General features: G+C 39.7%; 1 protein-coding gene across 2 annotated transcripts in view; it reads left to right on the top strand.

Annotated features, from left to right (window-relative positions):
• The window catches only part of PPFIBP1 (PPFIA binding protein 1), a 197,717-nt gene that overhangs the window by 58,932 nt on the left and 112,552 nt on the right, over positions 1–26,233 (top strand). For both annotated transcript variants that reach the window (XM_068971086.1, XM_068971087.1), the window contains exon 2: positions 8,193–8,289. The gene's annotated coding sequence lies outside the window, so the exon portion shown is untranslated. The remainder of the gene's footprint in view (positions 1–8,192; positions 8,290–26,233) is intronic.

Below are 26,233 nucleotides of genomic sequence, written 5' to 3'. Positions count from 1 at the left end.
CATTTCTACCAGACTACCCCTCTGCTTCAAGAAGTGTGCAAATACAATGAAACAAACTAAAAGCAAGGTGAAAAGACAGCCTTCAGAATGGGAGAAAATAATAGCAAATGAAACAACTGACAAATAATTAATCTCTAAAATATACAAGAAGCTCATGTAGTGCAATGCCAGAAAAATAAACAACCCAATCAAAAAGTGGGCCAAAGGACTAAACCGGCGTTTCTCCAAAGAAGCCTTCAGAGGGCTAATAAACACAGGAAAAGATGCTCAGCATCACTCATTATCAGAGAAATGCATGTCAGAATCATGAGGTACCATCTCACACTGGTCAGAATGGCTGCCATCAAAAAGTCTACAAACAATAAATGCTGGAGAGAGTGTGGAGTAAAGGGAACCCTCTTATACTGTTGGTGGGAATGCAAACTAGCATAGCCACTATGGAGAACAGTGTGGAGATTTTTTTAAAAACTGGAAATAGAACTGCCTTATGACCCAGCAATCCCACTGCTGGGCATACTCACCGAGGAAACCAGAACTGAAAGAGACACATGTACCCCAATGTTCATTATAGCACTGTTTACAATACTTAGGACATGGAAGCATCCTAGATGTCCATCAGCAGACAAATGGATAAGGAAATTGTGGTACATATACACAGTGGAATATTATTCAGCTATTAAAAACGCTTTTGAGTCAGTTCTAATGAGGTGGATGAAACTGGAGCCTATTATACAGAGTGAAGTAAGTCAGAAAGAGAAACACCAATATAATATATTAATGCATATATATGGAATTTAGAAAAATGGTAATGACGACCCTATATGCAAGACAGAAAAAGAGACACAGATGTAGAGAACAGACTTTTGGACTATGTGGAAAAGGCAAGGGTGGGATGATTTGAGAGAATAGCATTGAAACATGTGTATTACCATATGTAAAATAGATGACCAGTGCAAGTTCGATGCATGAAGCAGGGTGCTCAAAGCTGGTGCTCTGGGACAACCCAGGGGAATGGGGTGAGGAGGGAGGTGGGAGGGGGCTTCAGGATGGGGGGACACATGTACACCCATGGCTGATTCATGTTGGCATATGGCAAAAAGCAGCACAATATTGTCAATAATTACCCTCCAATTAGAATAAATTAATTAAAAACAAAAGAATTGTGTAAATAATTGGAACATCTACTCTAAAATTCTTGCCCCCAATTGAAATGGAACCCCCTGTTTAAATATATTAGGTACATTTTACATTATAGCTCATAATGTTTTTCATATGGAATTTTAATACATAAGATTTTCACTGTGGTCCATGATATTTGTTATTAAAAAAATGAAGTTTAAATATTTGTCACAAAGGAAAATTGGTGTGTTTGGAAGCTGAGCTGTATTCATTCTCTCATCCCCACCCCCTGCCTTATACAATTGCATAACACATGCAATTGTATATAGATTTATTTTTATATAAAACTTCATGGTGGACTTTCATCACTTCGATCAGTTCAGTAAAAGTGTTCAAAGAATAACAACTTTTGAATTCCGAAATTGCTTAGAATTTTTGAATTAGAATCTTTCTGTGGGAAGTAAAAAATATTTGCCAATACTGGAAAAGCTGGGCATAAAACTTTAGAATGAGATAAACAGCAAGCCATTATTAAACACTACAAATATGATTGTGAAGCAACATGTTAATTTAAAAACATGTGGCCCTTATTTGATGTAACATGTCAGTAGATATTGTGACTACTACAGTTTTAGAACCTCAAGGGAAATTTGACTATATTAAATTTGATATTGGCATGGAGAAAGTGAGTTCATTGAGGACTTTGGGACATCAGAGATTATCAGATTATTCATTCACCTGGTATTTAGAGCATAGTGCTTAGTACTGTGAGAAGACACAAAAAATTGTACACTTAATCTTTTTAACACTGAAAAGATTAGTTTGAAGCTTTTTGTCCAACTTTAGATTTGTGAATCAGCTCTAATGTGTAATTTCTTCAACTCTTTAGTATCTGTTTATTTTTTGGCCAAGAGTCATCACTTTGTTGTACTGCTTCACTTGATCTTTACTTCTATTAGTAGCCCTAAGCGATGAGCTTTTTGACCATCCCACAAAGAAATGTTTTCAGTCTGTTCATCTGAGTTACTGGATAGACTGGAAACAAAACCATGTTGGAATACAGATGTTTATGGTTGGCTGGGCCCCATGTAACTAGCCAAACAGCCCAAGCTTGTAATTTACATTTGCTTCTCAGCTCAACTAGCCTTACTCATCAGGGACCTTGCACCTAAAATTTAAAAATGCCAAGGGTCTCTTTGAAAGAATCTATTCTTTGACAACAAAGTCTTACTGAGGAGGCAAAACATACTTCAGGGATATTTAAACAGTAGAAATCAGTGTATCATTAGATGCCCAAATGAATGCATGGATTGAAACATGAAATGGCAGTGAGAGATGGGAAGACGATGTGGGGGCATAATATGAAACCCTTTATTATTTGAACAAGACATGAGGACTGGCTACAAATATGATTTTGAGCATGGTTAGGCATCCACCTGATTTATTTGATTGTAATTCTTACATACCCTATTTCTTGTCAAAGGGAGCCAGGATTTTGGACCCAGGGCTCTCTGACTTTAAAGTTTATGATGTAAACCTTTATCCTATATGGTGACTGCTACAACTTTTTATACTTAACTAGTCTATAATGAAGGACTAAAGCTGAAGCTCCAATACTTTGGCCACATAATGCAAAGAGCCTACTTTTCCTACATCAGGAAAAGACCCTGATGTTGGGAAAGATTGAAGGCAGGAGGAGAAGGGGGAGACAGAGGATGAAGGTGGTTGGATGGCATCATCAACCCAGTGAACATGAGTTTGAGCAAACTCCAGGAGATACTGAAAAACAGAGAAGACTGGCATGCTGCAGTCCATGGGGTTGCAGAGTCGGACACGACTGAGCAACTGAACAACAACGCCTCCTTCAAGGTCCACACAGTGATGGCCTTTCCCTAAAGTCTTTTTAGATCGCCTGATCTGGGTCCTGTACCACTTTGAACCTTCAATATTCAGCTTTAGTTTAGTCTTTTATGTACTCGTTTCCCCTCCTGGATTGTGAAGATCCAACCTTCATGGGAAATACAAATTATATCCCATAATATTCAGTACAGAGATTTGGCCTGTGCCTTGGATGTGAGAGTTGGCAGTAGAAGAGAAAAAAAGGTAGTATGAAGTGAGTATTGCCTTAGAAGCAGGAGTCGGTAGGATGAAGCAGAAGTTGACATGAAAGAGAAAAGACCATCCAGGTTACATTAAAGACCAAAAACAGAGTGAGATTGGAAAAGTAGGTAAAGGATAAAATGAGGATTTGGACTTTACTCTGCAGACGTGGGAACCAGTGAAAAACTAGCTTGATTAAGAAGATGACTAAGACCATCTCTAAGTGTGAAATTGATGATGAGTAATTTAGCAGTATATTTTCCCCTTATTTTATTTGGATCATGTCAACCTATCAATCAGTACAAAAGAGCACTGGGTCATATTTTAGGTGACACATTTCCCTAGATTTCCTGGAGATTTTCTGAAAGTGTTAGATAACTCATGAAGGGAACGTCTTCCTGAGTCATGTGATGGCGGTAATCTGGATAGCGCTGTCTTGCTGCCAGTGTGAAAAGTAGTCATACCAAAGTTCCTGTTAACGCTCCCTCAGCGTTTTCCCAAATGGAAAAGAGGTGGAGGATAAGATGGGATGGGAACAAATTTGGAAGATTTAGGATGCGCTCTGAAAGTGAAAGTGTTAGCCGCTCGGTCCTGTCCAACTCTCTGCAACCCCATGGACTGTAACCCACCAGGCTCCTCTGTCCTTGGAATTTTCCAGGCAAGAATACTGCAGTGGGTTGCCATTTCTTTTGCCAGGGCATCTTCCGGACCCAAGGGTTCAAACCCGGCCTCCTACATTGGCAGGCAGATTCTTTACCATTTGAGCCTCCAGGGAAGCCCTAGGATCCCTCTGGTAAATCTGTCCTGAAGGCTTTCTAAAGGGCCTAAACTACCTGGAGAGGCCTTGTTTACCAAAGGAAAGATAGACGTTGGTCAGTTCATTTGATTCCCTTCATTACTCATGGGAAATAATAAAGAGTATTGTAACTTTAATATTCCCAGTATGCCAAGGTTAGCAAATCAGAAAGGTCTCTAAGTGTCTATGGCTGTGCATGTATATTGTATTTTAGGTAACTTATCCTAAACCATACAGGGTATACTTCATTGTACTTGCCTAATATTTCTAACTAACAAACAATTTGAGATTTCCTTTTATTATCTATGACTTTAATGAAATTAAATTATTATCAATAGAGCACAGAGATTAATTATACCAGTTCAGGACCCGTGTTGCCTGAGTTGTGATCCCAGTTTCTCCACTTAACAGCAATATAATCTTTTGTAAGTTATTTAACCCCTTTCCCTCAATTTCTTCATCTGTTAGATGGGGATAATAATTTGCTTCTCTCTGTCTTTGCCAGAATTAAGTGAATGAATTTATTGTTCATTTATTAAAAGTAAAATTGTTAGAATAGTATCTGGTACACAAGTTATCAATACATATGACTTCTTGTGTTGTAAATGAGGGAAAGCAGCTAAAGGTGAAGTGACTCAGGTAGTTACCCAATAAGATTACTACACTAGATTGTTGTTGTTTAGTCACTCAGTTGTGTCCAGCTCTTTGCAACCCCATGGACTGTAGCCTGCCAGGCTCCTCTGTGATGGAGTTTGACCCAGTGATTGAACCCTGGTCTCCTATATTGCAGGCAGACTCTTTACCATCTGAACCAGCTGGGAAGCCCCACTCTAGGATTAGTGTTTCTCATTTCAGGATTTAGTCCACAGAAATAGCTGTTTCCTAGACCAAAGGTCGGGAAACTTTTCCTCAAAGGACCAGATCAGATAGCAAATATTTTATACTCTGTAGACCTTACTGTCTCTGTTGCATCTTCTCAACACTGTCATTGTGTTCTGCAAAAGCAGCCATAGACAATATGTAAACTAATGGGCTTGACTGTGTTCCAATAAAATTTTATAAAAACAGATGGCAGACCACATTGTCCTGCATACAGACTCCTGCTTTAGATGCTTGTCTAACATTAATAGAGCTTCAAATTCCATTTAAAGTATGAAATATGGCATTATTATAATAAGCAGTAACTTCCCTTCCTAACTCCTAGAGAATTCCATGGACCGTACAGTCCATGGGGTCACAAAGAGTTGGACACGACTGAGTGAATTTCACACTTTCACTTCCCTTCCTAATGAATATTAGTCTGACATGTTACTTTCCGTTATGATGGTCATGCTTTACAACATCAAAGGGGTTTAGAAGATAAGCAGTAGTGGTAAATGTGTTTTCCATCTCAAAGGGATATACGGAAGTCATTTATTTAGTGGTTTGGAGAATTTTCTTGGTATTTGAAATCTGAGATTTGGGCAGGATGTTAAGGGTTCATGTTATTAAATGCATGCAAATATACTGGGTTTTGCGCCTTTTTTTTTTTTTTTTTGTAATCTCTGAAAAGGAAAGGTTTGTGAGTCATATAAAAAGTTGTTTGTAATTATCCTTGTCATTACACTAAGGGTTTTTCTGCTAGGAATGTAGTTTGCATGGGTTTCGATTTTTTGATGGCTTAACTTTTCAGTTTAATAATGTGTTCTTGTTTTTAAATTAAACTTGTCAGTCAGCCTCTTTGTGAGCAGCTGACTGTGTTGGTTAGTTTGTATTTATAGTTACTCTGTTTCTGAGGAAATGACTAAAATCTCTTGAATTTGGTCAAAACTGCATCACAAAGGGTATCTTTGACTTACTTAAACAAGGCTCATGATGGAAACTCAAAAAATCTCATAGTTCATGTTTATAAATGTTATTATGTATTCAGTCCTGGTTGGGCCAATAATCAGAGTTCTGTGCTGAGGGAAGACTTGAATGTTCCCAGTGCTTCTTATTAATAGTTAACATGAATTCCTCTGGAGCAAGTTCAGGCAGCACTTTCTTATGTAATACTCTTGTAAAAAATCGTTTTCTAATTTTACATGTGACTTTGAGGTGAGTCTTATAGAACATAGCTAGGTCGTCTTCTTCTCCTTAAATTGTTTCACTCTTTTTTCTCCTTCTTTATTCCTGTTCAGGTAGTCCTGACATGTAAAGCATCTAAACCTTGTACATGTAATTTCTAACAAAGACCACCCCCCCACTGCAGGTCTCCCCACCTCTGCAATATCCACGAGTCCTCCGCAGCCTAGCTTCATGCCCTCACTGTGAATCAGTCGTCATAGCAGTGGAGGGGGCCCGCATTCTGCTCTTTGTTCAGGGCACTGGGTGGGAAGGAAGGGCAGGCCTGGCTTTGGTCGGCTCAGACACAGGCTGACCTGTGCTCTGCGACCCAGGCTGGAACCCAGGTTTTCCCATAATGGGCTCTGTTAGAGATGGTGGTTGGGATTTGTGTGATTATCCTTCTAATCAGCAGTGTTATGAGCTCATTGGGATTTCTGCCCTAGCTTTTAACACAATCCCTATTTAGTTTGAACCCTTCTGTAAGCAGCTCAAGAAACCAATTCTCCAACTTAAATCTTGGATCAAAGTATAAAACAGTTAAAAGTGCAATTACTCTGCCCACTACCACACATCTATTCATCTCTGCCTCTGTTCTTAGAAACACCTATTGGGTAGGGTTCCCAGACACTCACTTTAAAAACTGCTGATGAAGATTCCTGTTTACTTTTGGAGCACACAGTAGTCTTTAAATCAGGTTTGCTTATGTATGCATCATTAATTGCTTAAAATTTACCTGGATTGGTGTGTATGTGTGAGTCATATATGAAATCAGCTTTTGAGGAGGTTGAATGGACAGAAGCTTACCTGAGCTGAGAAGTTCCTTCAAGACAGCCTCTATCCACCATTCATGCCTAAATTCCATTGCATTTTATTTCAGTGTTAAGCTCCTGCCTCTTCTGAAGCTCTTTGTTTGTTTGTTTAATGAAAATGTTCTCAAGATCCATATCCATTAAGGTGTTGGACTCTTTGAGCTGATCCTGTTGCTTCTGTGTTTAATTAAGCATGTGAGGTCACTGGCTCCTCAAAAGGACAGAGAGAAGGACACAGCTAAACTCCTACTTCATAATTTTGTCTAGAACTGGTCCTGATCATATGTACATTTGAAAAGCACATGTGAGATCATGCCTCTAGCATTTGACATGGAGACACTCAACTTTCTCATTTGGATGGAAGTAGTTATGAGATATTGGGACATTTACTATTCCTCAGTATTCCTTCACGACCAGAATATATGATACTACTGTAATGGTGAGGATATTCATGCCCAAATATATAGTACTGGGAATTTTTTGGTAAGTATATGCTATTTAAAAGAAATATGGGAATCAGAATCACAAGTCTAAAAAACAGTATGTTTCTACATACTGTTTATGTATTATTCTTGTTGGATAAGAAAATAATAAGTTCCTTCCTTTTTTTAAACCTTAACAACTAAGCATTGGTGAACTATGATTAATTCATTTACTCTGGAAACATAAAGCACCTAACTTACTCCAGATACTTTGTGATATAAAAACTAATGATGGTAGTTTTCTGCTGAAATTCAGGTTTCAGGGAATATATGAAGTTGTGGCCAGTAACTGAGGAAGTAAGGAAGAATGAATGCTGGAAGGGGGGAAGGAAGAAAAGGACGGGAGAGGAAGGAACAGTGGAAGGATAGGTGGAAGGAAATTAGTTAAATCTGTTGGTCCTTAACACATTTTATTGTTGTATTCATTTTTAATTTTTATTTAATTTAAAATGTATCTATTTGACTGCACTGGATCTTAGTCGTAGCACACGGATTCTTTGATCTCCATAGTGGAGTGCAGGATCTTCAGTTGCAGCATGAGAACTCTTGTTTGCAGCCTGTGGAATCTAGTTCTCTGATCAGGGATCAAACCCAGATCCCCTGCATTGGGAACACAGAGACTTAGCCACTGGACCACCAGGGAAGTCCCACATTTTTTTTGTTTTTTTTTAATTGCACACATGTGATCTAGTTTGATGTTCTTTGCTTATGTAATAATTTACCATCTATAGGGTCTTTTTATGGTATGTCATAGTTTGAAGTTGGTTTTAATTTATTTCCTTTGTACTTGTTTCTTTCCAGTATAAAAAGAACTTCATGGATCAGATTGCTAACAAGTACATGGAAGATTTGAAGAGCTGAAGGAAAAAAATTCACTGTTAAACTTGTTTTTTAAAATGTAAGTAAACTCTGCTCACTGTTGTTCATTTGTGTCATCTTCATAGCCTGCAATGACCTTTCTGTACTCAGTGTGTAAATTTTTTTCCCAGTAGTAAAGCTGCTCATCTGCATGGTCTGCTCATAAAGTCTACAATAATTTATGACCCATTCCTCTCCTTAAAAATTTTTTAAATTCTAAAAGTAATATGACTAACATAGGTGGTTTTAGAACTTAGTCACGTTGTGACAGTCAGTGAGTAAATCTTTCTTTGGCATCAAGAGGGGACATAGACCTGGCAGCACATAGAAAGCATCGCCCTTTTTGCAAATCCTCTGTTGCTCCTTACCCTACAGGTTCTTTTAGTGAACCATGTAAGTCAGTGAGAATTGTTGGTCAACCTGTTAATGAAGCCATAGACTTAGAGAAGTGAGGTGTTTCCAATATAAGCTTATTTATCTTTTCCTCCTTGTTTCTATTGCTCTGTAATAGTAGTGATACTTAGCTATGTATTGAACTTCTATTAAAAGACAAGCACTCGACTGATTCAATTCAATCAGTGTTCATTCAGCAAATGCTTTTTCTGAGTGCTTGTCATGTGCCAGACACTGGTCTGACACCATCACCTTGTGCTACACTTAGGGCAGCCTTGCAGAGTAGGAGCCCATATTTTAGTGATGGTGATCCAGGTGAGTATACTGAGGTTCAGAGAGAGGTAAGGAGGCTACAGACGATCACACAGCTAGGAAGGGGAGGAACCTAGAGTGAACACCATGCTGTCTGACTTTTCTCATTTGCCATTTTCTAAATAATGTTGAAATCCTCAACCTGGCTCAGTTGTTACTGAGTTGAATTCCAGGTTCAGAATGGAACCTTCTGGGTTGTGTTCTTAATAGGAATGTGGTCATGATTCTTCTAAACCTTGGCTATAGTCTCAATAAGAAAGGAAGTTAGAGAAACATCTTCCCAAGTGTGAGAGAGGTACTTTTGGTATCTGGAAGGGGAGTTAAGAGATCTAATGTCTAGACTGACCTTTCCCCGAATTTCTGTGTGTCTTTGGGTTACTTAACATTCTCGGAAAACAGTTACTATTATGCCTGTTAAGGAGAGCAGACCAGATGTTCTCCAGGGTCTCTTTCAGTAGGCTTTTTATTGAAGTAGCTTATACACAGAACAAAGTACGCAAATTGTAAGTGTTTGGCTTGATGGAATGATTGTTACAAAGTGCACACATCTGTGTAACCAGTGCAAGAAAACAGAAAATTACCAGCCCCTCCAACTCTCCTCCCCTAATGCTCCCATGAGTAACCAATTTCCTGATTTCTAACGCCGTTGATACAATTTTGCCTATTTTTATCATTTATATAAATAGAATCATATAGTTTATATTCTTTTGTGTCTGGCTTATTATGCTTATTATGTTTGTGAAATTCCTGTATGATATTGTATATAGTTAATTTATTTCATTCTCCTTAACTATCATGGTATTCAGTTGTACATGTATTTTATAGTTGCTGGCTATTTCAGTAGCTTCCAGTTTGAATGTATTACAAATAGTGCTCTCCAGGGAATGTTTTTGTGCACATCTTTTGGTGATGACTTTATTTTGGTCAGGGACTAAATTCAAGCAATTTGAATTCAGCAGCCCTGTGGAGTGATGTTGAAGTAAGCGTCTTTGAAAGCAGACAAGTGGATTTTAGGAAGGCAGGTGATGTGTCTGCTTCAGCATGATGTTCTGAATGTTGTTGGTCAGGAATTTGGAATCCTCTTGAGGGTGTGGCTGGGCAGAAACCCTCTATGATAAGTGTGTGATGATGTAAGGTCTGCTCTCCTCGCAGTGGAGGGCTTTGGTTCATTTCAGGAAGGTACGGTAGAGCAGAGAAGTCAGATCCAGAAGACAAATGTGTCTGGGCTACCCTAGAAATGATTAGGATATGTCACCCGCCAGATCAAGAATCTGGAAAAGTGATAACCCAGGGGAAGAACCAGCTTATGAGACCTGAAGAGTCTAGGAAATGAACAGAGAAATAAAAATTGATTTCAGCAGGCAGGTGGGAGCTCTCAAAGCATTTTTAGACAAATTTATTAAGTCTGATGAAACTCTTGGTCTCTCAGTTATGTCCAACTCTTTGCAACCCCATGGACTGCAGTCTACCAGGCTCCTCTGTTCATGGGATTCTCCAGGCAAGAATACTGAAGTGAGTAGCCACCCCTTTCTCCAGGGAATCTTCCTGACCCAGGGATTGAACCTGGGTCTTCTGCATTGCAGGCAGATTCTTTACTGTCTGAGCCACAAGGGAAGCCCTTGTTAAGTCTAACTCCTGTTTTAAGGAAGCTTGAAAAACCAGTCCCTAAAGTATGAATCTTGAGTCAAGAATGAACTTAATGAAATTACCAAACTAAGAACAAATGTATTTTTCAAGTAAATACAGGATGTGAGTGTGTGGGCTTTGCTGGGAGACTGTTCTGTGTCAGATCACAGCTTCACTTTCTTTCCCTGTAATCTTTCCCACCAGCTTCCTGATCTGTAAAATGGGGATATTGACACACCCACCTTGTAGATTTCCTGTGACAGGGTACTTCCTTAGTGCCAGGAGTGTGCTGGGTGCATTGCACTGGCACTAAGAATGATAGCCATTATTCTTATTATTTGTCTGATTTTTACTGTGATATTACGTGTTTGACTGCATCAGATACTTGGTAGAAGCTTTCAGATTATTTTTTTTAAGTATGAGATTAACATAGTTTTTTTTTTTTAAGTGTGGAGAACACTAACAAAAATATTTTCTGACTTGCCTCACCTTAAACTGAAACTCAGAGGAAAGCTGAAGGGAAACATTGTCTATGTGTCCTTGGCAGGTCCCTCCCCAGCGTGAGTCAGTAAAGACACTTCTGGTTGTTGCAACTGCTTTACTTGGTTGTTTCAAGAAGAGACCAGATGAGCTAAGATTCACAAGAGAGCTGGGTCATTTTGCACAAAGGAAAATCATGATTTTATTTATTTCACTGTCAACTTGTATCAGGCATTTTGCAAGTAAGTGTATGTATGTAGCAGGGAGCTTTAGTGAGAGGCTCTGTGGGTGATTCACTACAGACTGCAGCTGGTATAGGGTGTCCATTCCAACTGACTGTGGCTAGTGACGTCTTTCCACCTGTTGGTAAATTCTGGACTAACTTTTGGGGCGTCAGTTGTAGATTAAACGTAATTTTGCCCTCAGTGAGATTATGATCTCACAAATGAATATTTGTTCTATGAAGGAAACTTTTAGAGTGAGTTGAGTCTAAGACAACATTTGACCCAAGACTCTGAAATTCTAGTTCTGACTTCTCTACAGATGATCTGTGGGACTTCAGGTATAGCATTAATTCTGGGTCTCAGTTTTCTCATCTGTAAAATTAGAAAGTTAGACTTTGAGGCAAAGGAGGATTCTGTGAATCTCTAAAGTTAATAGTATCTAGTTTGGGGTGTAGTTTTATTTTTCTAAAAGCTGTATTCTTTCATGGGTTTTCCCAAGTCAGAAGGTCTTATGACAGCAGATTTTGGCACTTAACAATAGTAGAGGAAGGAACAGTTTTAAGATATGACCTAAGTTCACGAAACAGTTAATGTCCACTGCAGATAAAAAACAAATGACCTGACTGTTGTGACTGACGTAAAGTTATGTGAGTATATATAAATTCACTTTCACACTCGCATTTACTTTAACCAGCTTTCATACACTTGCTTTATTCATTAAAGGATATTTATGTTAAACAACATAAATAAATATTTAAGACACTGTATATGGCATAACTGGATTATGGAAACTGCGTTGGCTTTATCTCATGTATATATGTAAATTCTCAGTTCTCACATTACAGTCCCACAGTTGGGTGTGTCACAAATTTGAGTTTGTTTTGTTGTTCCACATGTTGAAGAAATTATATGTTAAAAATTATATTTGAAAATGAAACACTGGATTCAATTGAATTAATAAGAATCCTAAGTAGTGTTATCACTATTACTTTTAAGTAATACTCAAAATAATTGCTTTTAGGTTTGAGCTCTATGTTCTTATACCCAAGGGTTCTTATTGTTCAGTCCCTAAGTCGCGTCTGACTCTTTGCGACCCCAGGGACTGCAGCATGTGAGGCTTTCCTATCCTTCACTATCTCCTGGTGTTTACTCAAACTCATATCCATTGAGTTTGTGATGTCATCCAACCATCTCATCCTCTGTCACCACCTTCTCTTCCTGCCTTCAATCTTTCCTAGCATCAGGGTCTTTTCTAATGAGTCAGCACTTCGCATCAGGTGGCCAAGTATTGGAGCTTCCGCTTCAGCATCCGTCCTTTCAGTGAATATTGAGGGTTGATTTCCTATAGGATTAACTGGTTTGATCTCCTTGTAGCCCAAGCGACTCTCAAGAGTTCTCCAGCACCACAAGTTGAAAGCATGAATTTTTGGGAACTCAACCTTCTTTATGGTCCAAGTCTCACATCCGTACACCCAGGCGTATGCTAATAGCTGATGCAGGAGGACATATAGGAAATATTTAAAGTAAACTGAGAACTTTGGAATATTTGTGCTTTGACCCATTTAGTTGTTCTGGCAAATGGCAAACGAAATACCATTTGCCTAGTGTGCAGGCAACACCCTGGTCTCTCTGATGTAATCGCGGGTGATGGTGGTGAAAGCTCTCTGGTTATACTAGCCTTGAGGCTGAATAGACCAAGTACAGGAATGAGGTGGGGGCTCATCAAAGCCTCTTCATCAGGCGGAGGAAGGCTCTGGGAATGTGCAGGTCATTCCTCAGGCTTCCCATGGGATCATTCTACCTGCTCGTGCAGTGGTTTCTAAGAGGCGATTTGCAGCCACTGAGGCAGTGTCCTTTCCCAGAGAACTTCCCCTTTTGTGCTCTCTGTCTGTACCTTTCTTCCAGTCTCTATCATTTTATTTATTTATTTTTCTTTTGCCTGTGCTGGGTCTTCATTGCTTGTGGCAAGTAGGGGCTACTGTGCATTGCGGTGCACAGGCTTCTCATTGTAGTGGCTTATCTTGTTGTGGAACACAGGCTCTCGGCATGGAGGCTTCAGTAGTTGTGGTGCATGAGCATAGTTGCCCCGAGGCATGTCGAATCCTCCTGGAACAGGGATCAAATCTGTGTCCCCTGCGTTGGCAGGTGAAATCTTAACCTCTGGACCACCAGGAAAGGTCCCTATCACTTTAATTATTACGGGAGATTTGAAGTTTTCTAACTCCTGACTACATATTTTGGACCAGATATTCCTTATTCTAGACAATTTGTACTAAACATTCTGAAAATACTACTTGGAGATGACTATCTTGTTCGGAGTCAAGTGTCACATATGTGGTTTTGTCTTGTGCTTCTTTGATTCCTCATAGCCTGAGATAATACATAAATAAATTTGTTTATTAAATTTACGAAAGCTTTTCCTTTCCATTTTTCTTGCCTCTAGTAATCTCTCCCTGTCTCATGAAGTATCTAAGATCAGCTTTGCAATCAAATGGAGATTTAGTTGGGCTGTTAGAATCCCTTAAGCATCCCTGAGTGTGAGTGTGAATAGATGGAGTTCAAGGGCTGCTCGAAGTTCTTGTCTGAACTGGCTGAAGCCATAGTCATCTATTTATTCTTGGTTGTTCCTTTTCCCTTCACCTCTTGGGAAACTGGTGGTCAGTGCCTTTGACTTTCTCTGTCCTTAATCCAGATGTGCAAGAGGGTAACTGTTGACAGAGAGAAGGAAATGTTTACATATTTAAATAACCAATATGTAGGGGGCATGTGTGCAGGCTTGCGCATGCACAGGCTCTGTAACTGCAGGGTGGTATCTGTTTCTCTTAAGTCACCATGCGTATCCACAGATGATGAGGAGGCCCTAGCATCTAGAATGGCACTCAGGTGTCTATTTTCATCAGTGTTTTAAGGAGGAATTAGGTTGGTGGGAGTTCTAACTCTTAGTGGATCTATGGCTTAAAATTATGATATTTTCACTGATATATTTAAAATGGATAACCAACAAGGACCATGGAAGTCTGCTCAATTTGATGTGGCAGTCTGGATGGAAGTGGAATTTGGGGGAAAATAGATACAAGTTTATGTATCTTATGGCTGAGTCCCTTTGCTGTTCACCTGAAACTATCACAACATTGCTAGTGAGCTATACCCCAATACAAAATAAAAATAAATAAAATTGTGATGTCTTGGGGAAACCTGGGTTCTGGCACCAGAATTTCAGTTAGCCAGGATCTCCATTGCTTTGAGAGTAAAGTGAGATAAGTATTTTCAGTCATTCTTAAATCCATTACTTAGTAGTAGCTCAGGGCTTTGTGCTGAAGTTAAAGCTCCAATACTTTGTGATGAGCTGACTCATTGGAAAAGACCCTGATTCTGGGAAAGACTGAAGGAAAAGGAGAAGAGTGCAGCAGAGAATGAGATGGTTGGACAGCATCACTGACTCAGTGGATGCGTTTGAGCAAGCTCTGGGAACTAGTGAAGGACTGGGAAGTCTGGCATGCTGCAGTCCCTGGGGTTGCAGAGAGTCAGGCATGACTTAGGGACTGAACAACAACAAACACAGGACTTTGTGCATCAGAATCACAGAACTGAAGTTGGATCCTCAGGATGTGTTCAGTGTTCCTTACATACTATAATGGTGGCCTCTCCCAGAGATGCCCCAACCAAGAGGCGACTTAAATTAGGGGTGTGGCAGTTCACAGCCATTGTAGCAGGAGCCATTTAGTCTTCAGGCAAAAAGAAAGTGTTCTGTCTCCTTTTAAATATTACGTTGCATTCAGAGTTTGAAATAGCCTTGACAGTTTCCTGTGGCCATTACCTTGAACCGAGGTGTAATGCCTTGCTGATAACTGACTCCCAAGTTTGGTACAATAATTGTGTTTGTTGTCTGTGTTTTAAGTTTGTATTTCTAAATACATGTTGTTATACCATCATCTTTTCTTGTTTGTATGTTCGTCTCTACTTTATTCTCTTACCTTCGTAGCAGTAATTATGCTTGGCTTTGGATACTTGTGCCATTTGATACTGTGATATTAAGAGATTTTAAAAGAAAAGGTCATCAGCTGTCTTTCTGGGCTATTCTGGGCATTTTGTACTATATTTATTTTGGGCCCAGCTTTTCTTGCCCTTGGTTTTTGATTAGGTGTTCCTCTTCCTTGCCTTGGCCTCTCATCTTGCCTGGAAGCGTTTCAAGAGATCTGTTTGGATGACTGTTTTGTTTAACAGATAAACACTACCTCAACCTTGGGAGAGAGTCAAGATGACAGGATGGAACTCTCCATTAATGCTTCTGGATCTAAGGCATGAAATCCCTGGAGCAGAGTCTGGCCTCTTAGTATAGTACACTCATGTCGGGAAATTGTTTCATGCTTTGATATTAGCTTTTACAAGGGAAATGTGGGATTCTGGGGCATTCTCAAAAGTTTTGCATAATTTGGTGGGACTTAAAGTGTCTTACTGTTTATAAATTAAAGAATAATAATTTGACTAAAAAAGTGGGCTTTTTGGTTCTTCAGGGTCTAAATTGATCTTAGCTGAGGTCTGGCACAGACCACTCCTTTCAGGGAGCTTTCACTAAGATTATTGGGGTTCTCAAAAAACCAAGTATTGTATAAAGCAGAAAATAAATGGTCTTCAAGGAGTATCAGGCCATTAAGCATAAGACGTCTCCCAAGAGAAGACGGTAATGCCTCCAATACCCATTTACTTTGACCTTCTTTGAGAGACTGTGTCTGAGTGACTCTTCAGGGATAGAAAAAAACAACTAATTCTACTGAAGTGTTACAATACCCAGAAAGTGGTTTCTTTTTTCTTTTTTGCCATTTTTTTTAAAAATTGAAATACAGTTGACATACAATAACGTTCATTTTAGATGTACTTACAAGATGGTTTGACATGTGCATACATTATGAAATGATCAATGGACATGAACTTGGGCAAACTCTGGGAGATAGTGAAGGACGGGGAAGCCTGGTGTGCTGCAGTCCATGGGGTTGCAAAGAATCGGACACAACTGAGCAGTTGAACAACAGCAGCAACAGTGAAACGCTCACCATGATAAGTCTGGGAACCATCTGTCCCCACGGTTGTTATAACACCATTGACCATAATTCCTTATGCTCTGTGTTACATCCCCATGACTTACTTGCTATATAACTGGAAGTTTGTACCTCTCACTCCCCTTCACCTATTTCACCCACCTCCACATCCTCCTTGCTCTGACAGCCAGCCATTCATTCTCTTTATCTCTGAATCTGTTTTCATTTTGTTTGTTTGTTTTTTAGGTTCAACATATAAGTGAGATTATGTGATATTTGACTTTTTTCACTCGGTAGAAAGTGATTTCTGCTTCCTCACTTTGTGGTCTTACTGAATCCTCAGGAGGTAGAGCTGGAAAAAAAAATCCGTGTGTTATGGCTGGTTCTTTGCACTGAAAATCCAGCTGATTCTTGTTATTTGTAGTAGTTACTGTCTGTAAAGTTGCCAGAACTCTAAAATAGTGCTTACTGAGCCATTGCTCCTAGCGGATACACAGGCTTAGGTTCCTGTGAGCTTCTGTCACAGTGTTTTCCCAACTGACCAATGCATAACCTTGTTTCTGTTGCAAGGGACCTTATTTCATGTTGTTGATACATTAACATTGAACTCATGATGAACAGCACTGTAACTCATGCTTGAACGAAACTTATCTGACACGTGCATTTTCTGTCCCAGGCTCATCACAGCTTTTCTTGCATTTAGAAATGCTGAAGTGCTTGGAAACCATCTTAAACACTGAAATCACCAACCAAAAGCATGTGAGTGTGAAACATGACACGGGATAGATCATGGAACACTTACTTAATTTTTTTTGGCCACACCATGTGGTATGTGGGACCCTAGTACCCTGACCAGGGATCAAACCTGTGTCCCCATCAGTGGAAGCTTGGAGTCTCAACCACTGAACTGCCAGGGAAGTCCCTGGGACACTTATTTGTAGTGGGAGAGCTGAGCTGAAACAATAAGGCAGAGCATTGCCTTGTTCAGCCTCAGCTGGGACTGTGCACATGGGCACTTAAATTTTTTGCTGCTCTGTGTATGGCCATGAACAACAGCAGAAGCACCATTGATAATGGTTTTGGGGTTACAAATAAATTTTAGCTAGTGGGAAAATTCATAAACATCTACTGTATAATATAAGCAAAATAATCCCAGATATTGTAGCAGGAATCTCCTTCAGCTCAGCTTTATAGCTCATGTAGAAAGCCAGTCATTCAAGGTAAAAATGTATTTCAAGTTGGTGCTATAACCAATATCCAGAACACATTTTTTAAATAGCATCATGTAAAAGTGAAAAAGTGAAAGTGTTAGTCGCTCAGTCATGTCCTACTCTGCTTACCCCATGGACCATGCTCACCATGCTCCTCTGTCCATGGAAATCTCCAGGAAAGAATACTGGAGTGGGTTGCCATTTCCTTCTCCAAGGGATATTCCCGACTCAAGGGTCAAACCTAGGTTTGACCGGCATTGCTGGCAAATTCTTTACCATCTTACCCATCAGGTCATCCCAGCTTCAAGTAAATTGAAGGCTAATTAGTAACTCCTTTTGTTGAATATAAACGATAGTTAACTCTTCTGATGCACTTTGAACATCCTGTAGAATAGGAACAACGTCTTGTGTATCCTCCTGTTCCTGGCATGAAGGGTAATGCCAACACATAGTGGCACCTCAGTAAGTGAATGAATAATAAACAAATGAAAGAGCCAGGAGAAATCTGTTCCATGATGCCTGGGTGCCTGAGGGCACAATAGGAATCTAATGCATCATTTCAGCTTAGATAATTTCCTGTCCATTAACTCATGTAAATGCTTATTAACCATCAGAGAGAGTAGTGTCTTGGATCTGGTGTAGCATGGAGGGCATCATAGCTGGGCCTGAGGATGGAATAGGAGTACCACCAACCATTTTGAGAAAACTACTAAAAAGAGCTGGAACTGCATTGGACTTCTTCCATCTCACCATGGAGCTAGGCTGGCAGCATTTTTTTCTCTAATATTCCTGACACCAACTTCTCTCCACTTTAACCTCACTCCCACACTGCTGTTATTAGAAACCTCTCTCTAGGTCATGGATTTGATCATGTCAGTCTCTTGCTTCAAGAACTCCATTCTCCCCTAAGAACCAGTTCAAAGCTCCTTAGTAACCTGGCTCCGTCCCTCTTCCTCAGACTTCAGACTCTTACCATTGCACCCATGCTCAAGCTAAACTGGACCCATCCCTGGAACCCAGCCATGCGTTTTAGGATTTAAGGTCATTGCATAGTGTTGTCTGCTCCTTCACCCACCTCTTCCTTTCAGCCCTAGCTCAAATTACAGCCCCTGTGCTATGTCTGGCAAGATACCAGTCTCTCCCTAAGTAGACTCACATGTTAATGTTCAGTAAACATATTTGAATGAGTCAGTGCATCTAAATATTATGTAGAACAGTGGTCCCCAACTTTCTCGAACCAGGGACTGATTTGGTGAAAGAGAACTTTTCCAGGGAGCAGGGGTTGGGGTAAGGGGTGGTTTGAGGATGATTCAAGTGTATTACTTTTATTGTGCACTTTATTTCTAATCTAATGCTTCTGCTGATCTGAAGAGAGGTACCAGTCCTCAGGCTAGAGGTTGAGAACCCCTGATCTAGAGAAAATAGGAAGCTTTGAAATGTCTTTAAAGCAAAAAGGAGAGGCTAGACCTCAGTTTCTACTAAGGCAAGTAAAAAGCTGTGGCTGCCTTTTTGTTAAGTTGCTTTGTCTGTTATACAGAACTGAGCTTTTCCACTCAGGAAACACCTACACTTGGCCACACTCCACAGCCCCCAATATAAACATCCAGGGACTAGACTTGATTAAAGTAGAAGCAAGTGAAATTTTATGTGTGCAGAAGTTACATTCAATTTCAGATATTATCTGTTTCAATTATTTCCTGCAGATTAGCCATTTCAAATATTCCAAATATTTATCGTGGAGCTACTATATATTAGAAACTTGGCCAGGGGCTTTGACGCATGAAAAAGATAAGTAGAACGCAGGGACTTTTGTCTAGTGGGATGAAAAACGTAGAAGCACATTTCTGTAAAACAGGATAAATTGTACACTTACTGCAGGTAGTGATGGTAGCACAAAAGAAGGTGAGACTTATTTTCAACCTGCTCATTTCCATAGAAGAGCTTGGATTTAATGTGAGCCTTAAAGGGTACATTTGGGAGTAGGTAGGTAGCAGGGTAGACTGAAGGAAGAGCATGGTTAGAGCGGTTCCCAGGGGAGGGAACCATGTGAACAAAGGCACTGAGGCAGGAAAGTACAGGGAGCAAAAGTAGGGCAGGGGACGCAGGGGTGAGGGAGGAGCATTGTCAACCGAGACTGGGAGAGCACATCATAATCTGGTGGAAAGAAACGTAATGGCAGTGTGCTTGGACTTAATGCAGTAGTTGTTAGGAGCCATGCACAGTTTTAAAACAAAGGAAATATAACATAGCAAGAGCAGCTGCTAAATTTTGTCAACATTTACTAGGTGTCAGGCACTTTTACTTAATCCTAACTGTAGCACTTTGAGATGAGTACTGTTAGTATCACATTTTATAGATCAAATGGAAAACCCAGAGAATTAAGTAACTTTCCCAGGATCTACCACAAATAAGTGGTGGACCTGGGACTTGAAGCCTGCAAGTTTTATTTAAGAACTTGGTTGTGAACCTGAATGTGTAGGGTTTAGGGAGTCTCTGAACTTTCTCGGTTGTTTGCAAAGTGTTTAGTATATATGAATGTGTGCGTTTGTTTAAGAGAACATCTGAAGCTTTAATCATATGAAAAGTATGTTCCATAAAAGGTTAATTAAGAAAGACTATGGTAGCCCTCTCTTTTGTTCTCTATAGTCCCTCAGGATGTTCAGTGCATTATATGGTGGCTTTAGGCTTATGTTGCTTCTTACATTGGAAGAAGCAGAAGAATATAGCACCAGTCAAAATGAAACGTCACAGCATATGTAAGAATTGTTATTATAGTATTATAAGTGGCAAGCTCTTCTTGATCTGTGAGAAACATGGAAAATGCTCAAGAAGTTCTTTGAAGAGTAAACATGAGCTATCCAGATCTTAAAACTTATGATAATTTTTAAAAGACTTTTTTGATGTGGACCATTTCTTAAAATCTTCATTGAATTTGTTACAATACTGCTTCTGCTTTATGTTGGTCTTTTGGCCATGAGGCATGTGGGATCTTAGCTCACCAACCAGGGATAGAACGCACACCCCCAGCTTTGGAAGGCAAAGTCTTAACCACTGGACTGCCAGAGAAGTCCAAAATTTGTGATAATTTGAAGGCAGAAAGCCTGGGTCTCCATTAGACAACCATCATTCTTACAAAAGCTAAATAAACTCCTGAAATTTGAAATGTTTTCGAAAAATGCCTAGATGCTAATCTTCTTCAACTGTTCCAGTTTGCTTTTTAAAGTTAGAGGGACTTAGGGGATGAATATTTATTAACCTATGAGACTGTAAATTCCTTGTGGCCAGTAGTGAATTCAAAGGCAGGTGTCCAGATGAATGAATCCACATTAAAGAATTGCTCAGTTTATATCACTTGAGAAATCAGACTAATACCTAAGTTTTGTTTAGAGTGAAAAATACTAGTGATTTAAATATGTACATCTTTAAGATGTTCAAGCTGGTTTTAGAAAAGGCAGAAGAACCAGAAATCAAATTGCCAACATCTGCTGGATCATGGAAAAAGCAAGAGAGTTCCAGAAAAACATCTATTTCTGCTTTATTGACTATGCCAAAGCCTTTGACTGTGTGGATCACAATAAACTGTGGAAAATTCTGAAAGAAATGAGAATACCAGACCATCTGACCTGCCTCTTGAGAAACCTGTATGCAGGCCAGGAAGCAACAGTTAGAACTGGACATGGAACAAGAGACTGGTTCCAAATAGGAAAAGGAGTACGTCAAGGCTGTATATTGTCACCCTGCTTATTTAACTTCTATGCAGAGTACATCATGAGGAACGGTGGGCTGGAAGAAGCACAAGTGGAATCAAGATTGCCGGGAGAAATATCGATAACCTCAGATATGCAGATGATACCACCCTTATGGCAGAAAGTGAAGAGGAACTAAAAAGCCTCTTGATGAAAGTAAAAGAGGAGAGTGAAAAAGTTGGCTTAAAGCTCAACATTCAGAAAATGAAGATCATGGCATCTGGTCCCATCACTTCATGGGAAATAGATGGGGAAACAGTGGAAACAGTGTCAGACTTTATTTTTTGGTTCTAAAATCACTGCAGATGGTGATTGCAGCCATGAAATTAAAAGATGCTTACTCCTTGGAAGAAAAGTTATGACCAACCTAGATAGCATATTCAAAAGCAGAGACATTACTTTGCCAACAAAGGTCCATCTAGTCAAGGCTATGGTTTTTCCAGTGGTCATGTATGGATGTGAGGGTTGGACTGTTAAGAAAGCTGATTGCCGAAGAATTGATGCTTTTGAACTGTGGTGTTGAAGAAGATTCTTGAGAGTCACGTGGACTGCAAGGAGATCCAACCAGTCCATTCTGAAGGAGATCAACCCTGGGATTTCTTTGGAAGGAATGATGCTGAAGCTGAAGCTCCAGTACTTTGGCCACCTCATGCGAAGAATTGACTCATTGGAAAAGACTCTGATGCTGGGAGGTATTGGGGGCAGGAGGAGAAGGGGACGACAGAGGATGAGATGGCTGGATCACATCACTGACTCGATGGACGTGAGTCTGAGTGAACTCGGGAGTTGGCAATGGACAGGGAGGCCTGGCGTGCTGCGATTCATGGGGTCGCAAAGAGTCGGACACGACTGAGTGACTGAAGTGTACTGAACTGAAGATGTTACTATCACTGATAACTCAGATGGTAAAGAATCTATCTGCCTGTAATGCAGGAGACCTGGGGTTCAATCCCTGGGTCAGGAAGATCCTCTGGAGAAGGAAATGGAAACCCACTCCAGTATTGTTGCCTGGAGAATCCCATGGACAGAGGATCCTGGTGGTCTACCATCCATGGGGTCGCAAAGAGTCAGACATGACTGAGCAACTAACACATCACACAGGCACAGCAAATATGATACTTTAGTAACAGAGATCTGGATTCCCTACCTACTGGATTTTTTTTTTTTAACGTTTTTTCCCATCTTTGTTTTAACGTTCTCTATGTTATATTTTTTTTCCTGAACTGCTTGAAAGTGTTTAATATACAGCCCCCATTCAGATTTTTCCAATGATTAAAAAATATCTTTTATCATAGTTTTGTAGATTTGGAGGATTCAATAAGGATGATAAATAGCAATTGGTTGTCAGATCTCTTTTTGTCTTTTTTGAATTACCTTGTCTCCCTCCCTCTTTTGTTTTTTCTTGTTTTGTATTTCATGACGTTAACGTGTTTGAAAAGTCTAAAACATTTATCTCAAAGTATGTCTTTCAATACGGGTTCATCTGACTGTTGGTTTCCTAATGATTAGATTAAGATTCAACAGTGCTAGGAAGAATACACCGCTTCTCTTTACAAAGTATATGATAGTGGTTAGGCTGGATTTAATCACTGGATTAAGTTGGTGTTCACTGGACCTCTCATTGTACAGGTACCTAATCCCCTTAATAAGTTATCTATCAGGTAATCCTTCAGGACTATGTATATATCTTGTTCCCTGACAGTCAGTCATTTATCCAGTGTTTAACATTTGTCTTGAATCTTTATGCAAATCAGTGACCAGGTTGGTGGTTGCAATATGGTAAGTAAGTAAAGTCACTCAGTCATGTCCGACTCTTTGTGACCCCGTGGACTGCAGCCCACCAGGCTCCTCAGTCCATGGGATTCTCCAGGCAAGAATACTGGAGTGGGTTGCCATTTCCTTCTCCAGGGGATCTTCCCGACCCAGGGATCGAACCTGGGTCTCGACGCTTTAACCTGTCTGGAGGCAGACGCTTTAACCTCTGAGCCACCAGGGAAGTCCACTAACTGAATTTTTGAAAGTTACTTTACTAAAGAAAATTTCTCCTTTTTACCCCCATCCCTGTTTGGAAAAAGTCTAGACCCCAAAGACAGGTGGCAGAGGAGCCGACAAAAGTGAAACTCAGAAACAACTATCCAAACACATATTATTACTTTCAGTGTCAGAAGTGTTTTATTTTGTGAGTGGATGTATAGGAAGAAAGTTCTAGGAAAGAGAGAGAGAGATAGGTATGTCTTTTAGTTTGGGGGATTTGTCCTTAAAGTAATAAATCTTTGTTGGTGCAGATGAAGAACAGCAAAACAAATTACCTTTCTGATTTCCTGCTAAACTGAGAGCATTCAATTAATAATGAGATGAATTTTCATTCAACAGCCACAATCTGAAAAGATATTTCATGTTTGCCTTCCTATCTGAAAATATTCTTTATAAATAGTTCTTTAAAGGCACGTTAGTTGAAATCAAATGGGCATCTCAACCATGAAATTCCTGTGAAAGGTAGATAGTAAACAGAAATTGTTTAGGAGGGGGATTCCTTGATCTAGACTTAGAATTCTTTCAAGAATTATTCTAAAGCTTTATACCTCCCCTGCTCATGACCAGCTCACTCAGTGACTTGGTGTTATCTGATGAGGATCTCATTTCACTTTTGAAAGCAAAGTGTTGTTCTCTTTGTTGAGGTAGTAAGAGGAGGCAGGAAAAGATTGACTCTGGACATTGCAATTGAAACCCCTGCTCCCCCCCCCTGCCCCGTCCATCTTGAGATTAGCAAGTACCCTGAATGCAGTATCAGTTCTCTTGTTTGCAGTTCATGATGAAAAGACCTATTTTTGAAGCTTGTTAACTATCCCTCCTGCCTAGACAAAACTATTCTTGAATACTGGAGTCATTACCAGAACTCTATGAATTCATTTATAATTTGCTTTGTTTTTCTTTTCATTGTTTTGTAAGAGGATTTTGTACATTATTGTTGTGATCAGGTAGACCTTGGACCCCTTGGTCCCTTTGAGCATTTTCATGTTATGTTCTTGAAGTTTGGAAAAGTGATTTGCCCCTATTTTGCTGGTATGGTATGATCACATACTTTTTTCTCTTGTTGAGATCTTGCTGAGTGAGAAATTGGTGTGGCATGAGGTGGTCTGTGAAATTTACTTTAACCAATCCTAATTCTGTGTTTGGAGACAACTGAATACTCCTTAGATTTGTTTGATAATTTCTTACCCTGCATGCTGGATTGTATTACTGTGTTGTTATAGAGTCTAGAATATGAATAAGGCAAAACCTTGCTAATTCAAGCATCTGAGCTTTATCACAAGACTGAGAAGTTCACTTGAAGAAATTAGATTAGCACATTGCCTGGCATGCACAGTCATTCTCCTAGAGTCTTGAGGTTTCTGCAGAGCTGGAGTCGCTCCATGACCATGCCAAATTTGCTCTCAGTTCTCTTGCCTTGTGGTAGTCTCCTCCAGCCCCAGTCCCTTGGATACAACACAGAGCAGAGAACCTGGTCCTGGTTTGGCATGCAACTAAGAGCTTCGTAGCATATTTGACACTATAATAAATGAGGAGGTACTGAAATATTTCCTGTTTTTAAACACTTTGACTCACTTTCTAAGATGTAGCAGAACAATCTCAAAGAATATTTTGAATTACAATTTTTATAAAGAATATTTATTATATAGGCTTGTAAAGTACATTGAGTCATAGAGGTGAGTTCATACTTGTCAAACAGGTTTATACAACACTAATTATTAGAATAAACACTAATATATTGGAAATAAACACCAATATGTTGGAAATCTTCCGAATGAACAGGGCTACTTTTTAATGTGGGCAATCTTATAGTAGTTCACTTGGGGTGAGTTTTCCTCAGAGGTTGACTTATTTAATAAAGAATTGAACAGACAGTAAGAGTGGTTACAAGTTCCATGATGGTAGGAGTTGTCATCTTTCTTTTAGGTGTATTCTAGTGTCTCATCTAAAGCAACAATAAGGCTCCATATATATTTGTTGAATTAAATTTTCAAATTAATGTTGCTAAATCACTTCAGTCGTGTCCAACTCTGCAACCCCATAGATGACAGCCCACCAGGCTCTCCCATCCCTGGGATCCTCCAGGCAAAAACACTGGCCTGGGTTGCCATTTCCATTTCCAATGCATGAAAGTGAAAAGTGAAAGTGAAGTCACTCAGTTGTGTCTGACTTAGCGACCCCATGAACTGCAGCCTACCAGGCTCCTCCATCCATGGGATGTTCCAGTCAAGAGTACGGAGTGGGGTGCTATTGCCTTCTCTGTCAAATTAATAATAGTTGCTAAATTCTTCTGGCCTTAGTTTTTCTAGTCTGTAGGTCACCACCTCCCCTGACCTTCTGCAGATTGCCATTTCCTCTTCTTCCTGTCACCCCCAACCCTCCTTTCCTACTCTTGATCCTGCTGACCAGTAACTTTTTTTACTTAAGGAATAGGAAGTCTAAGCTATTGTGTTTCATTAAAAAAATATATATATATATGTAGGAAAAAAAAGAGAAATAGAATATATTCAAATCTTAAAATGATTATATAGAGATAGAGCACTCTATAGCAGACTCCATTAAGATCTTGCAGTAAAAACCAAAACCTGGTGCTTGTCTTCAAGAGGTCAGAGTCTAAAATAGTCATATCAAGACAGCTGAAACATACAAGCCATGGTGTGAAGGTGGGGACTGGGGGACAGCTTAAGTAAAGTTGTCAACTGCAAGAATCACTTTTGGCCTCTTAGCAACCCTGGAGCAGTGTCTTTAAGGATGAGTGCCTCAGGCAGTGGGGGACTTGAGAAGGCATTGTGGGAATTCTCCAGAAAGTGGAGAAGGTGATTCTGTGTTTGTGTGTTGGCTCTTGTGAGAGAAGGAAGACTGTTGTTCTATTGGGGAATTTGGAGAGTGTAGATTAAAAGATCTGGGAAAAGAAAAGGGCAGTCA

This window comes from Capricornis sumatraensis, chromosome 4 (assembly GCF_032405125.1).
Source record: "Capricornis sumatraensis isolate serow.1 chromosome 4, serow.2, whole genome shotgun sequence".
In the NCBI taxonomy this organism is placed as follows: Eukaryota; Metazoa; Chordata; class Mammalia; order Artiodactyla; family Bovidae; genus Capricornis; species Capricornis sumatraensis.
This window is presented reverse-complemented; position numbering and strand designations above follow the sequence as displayed.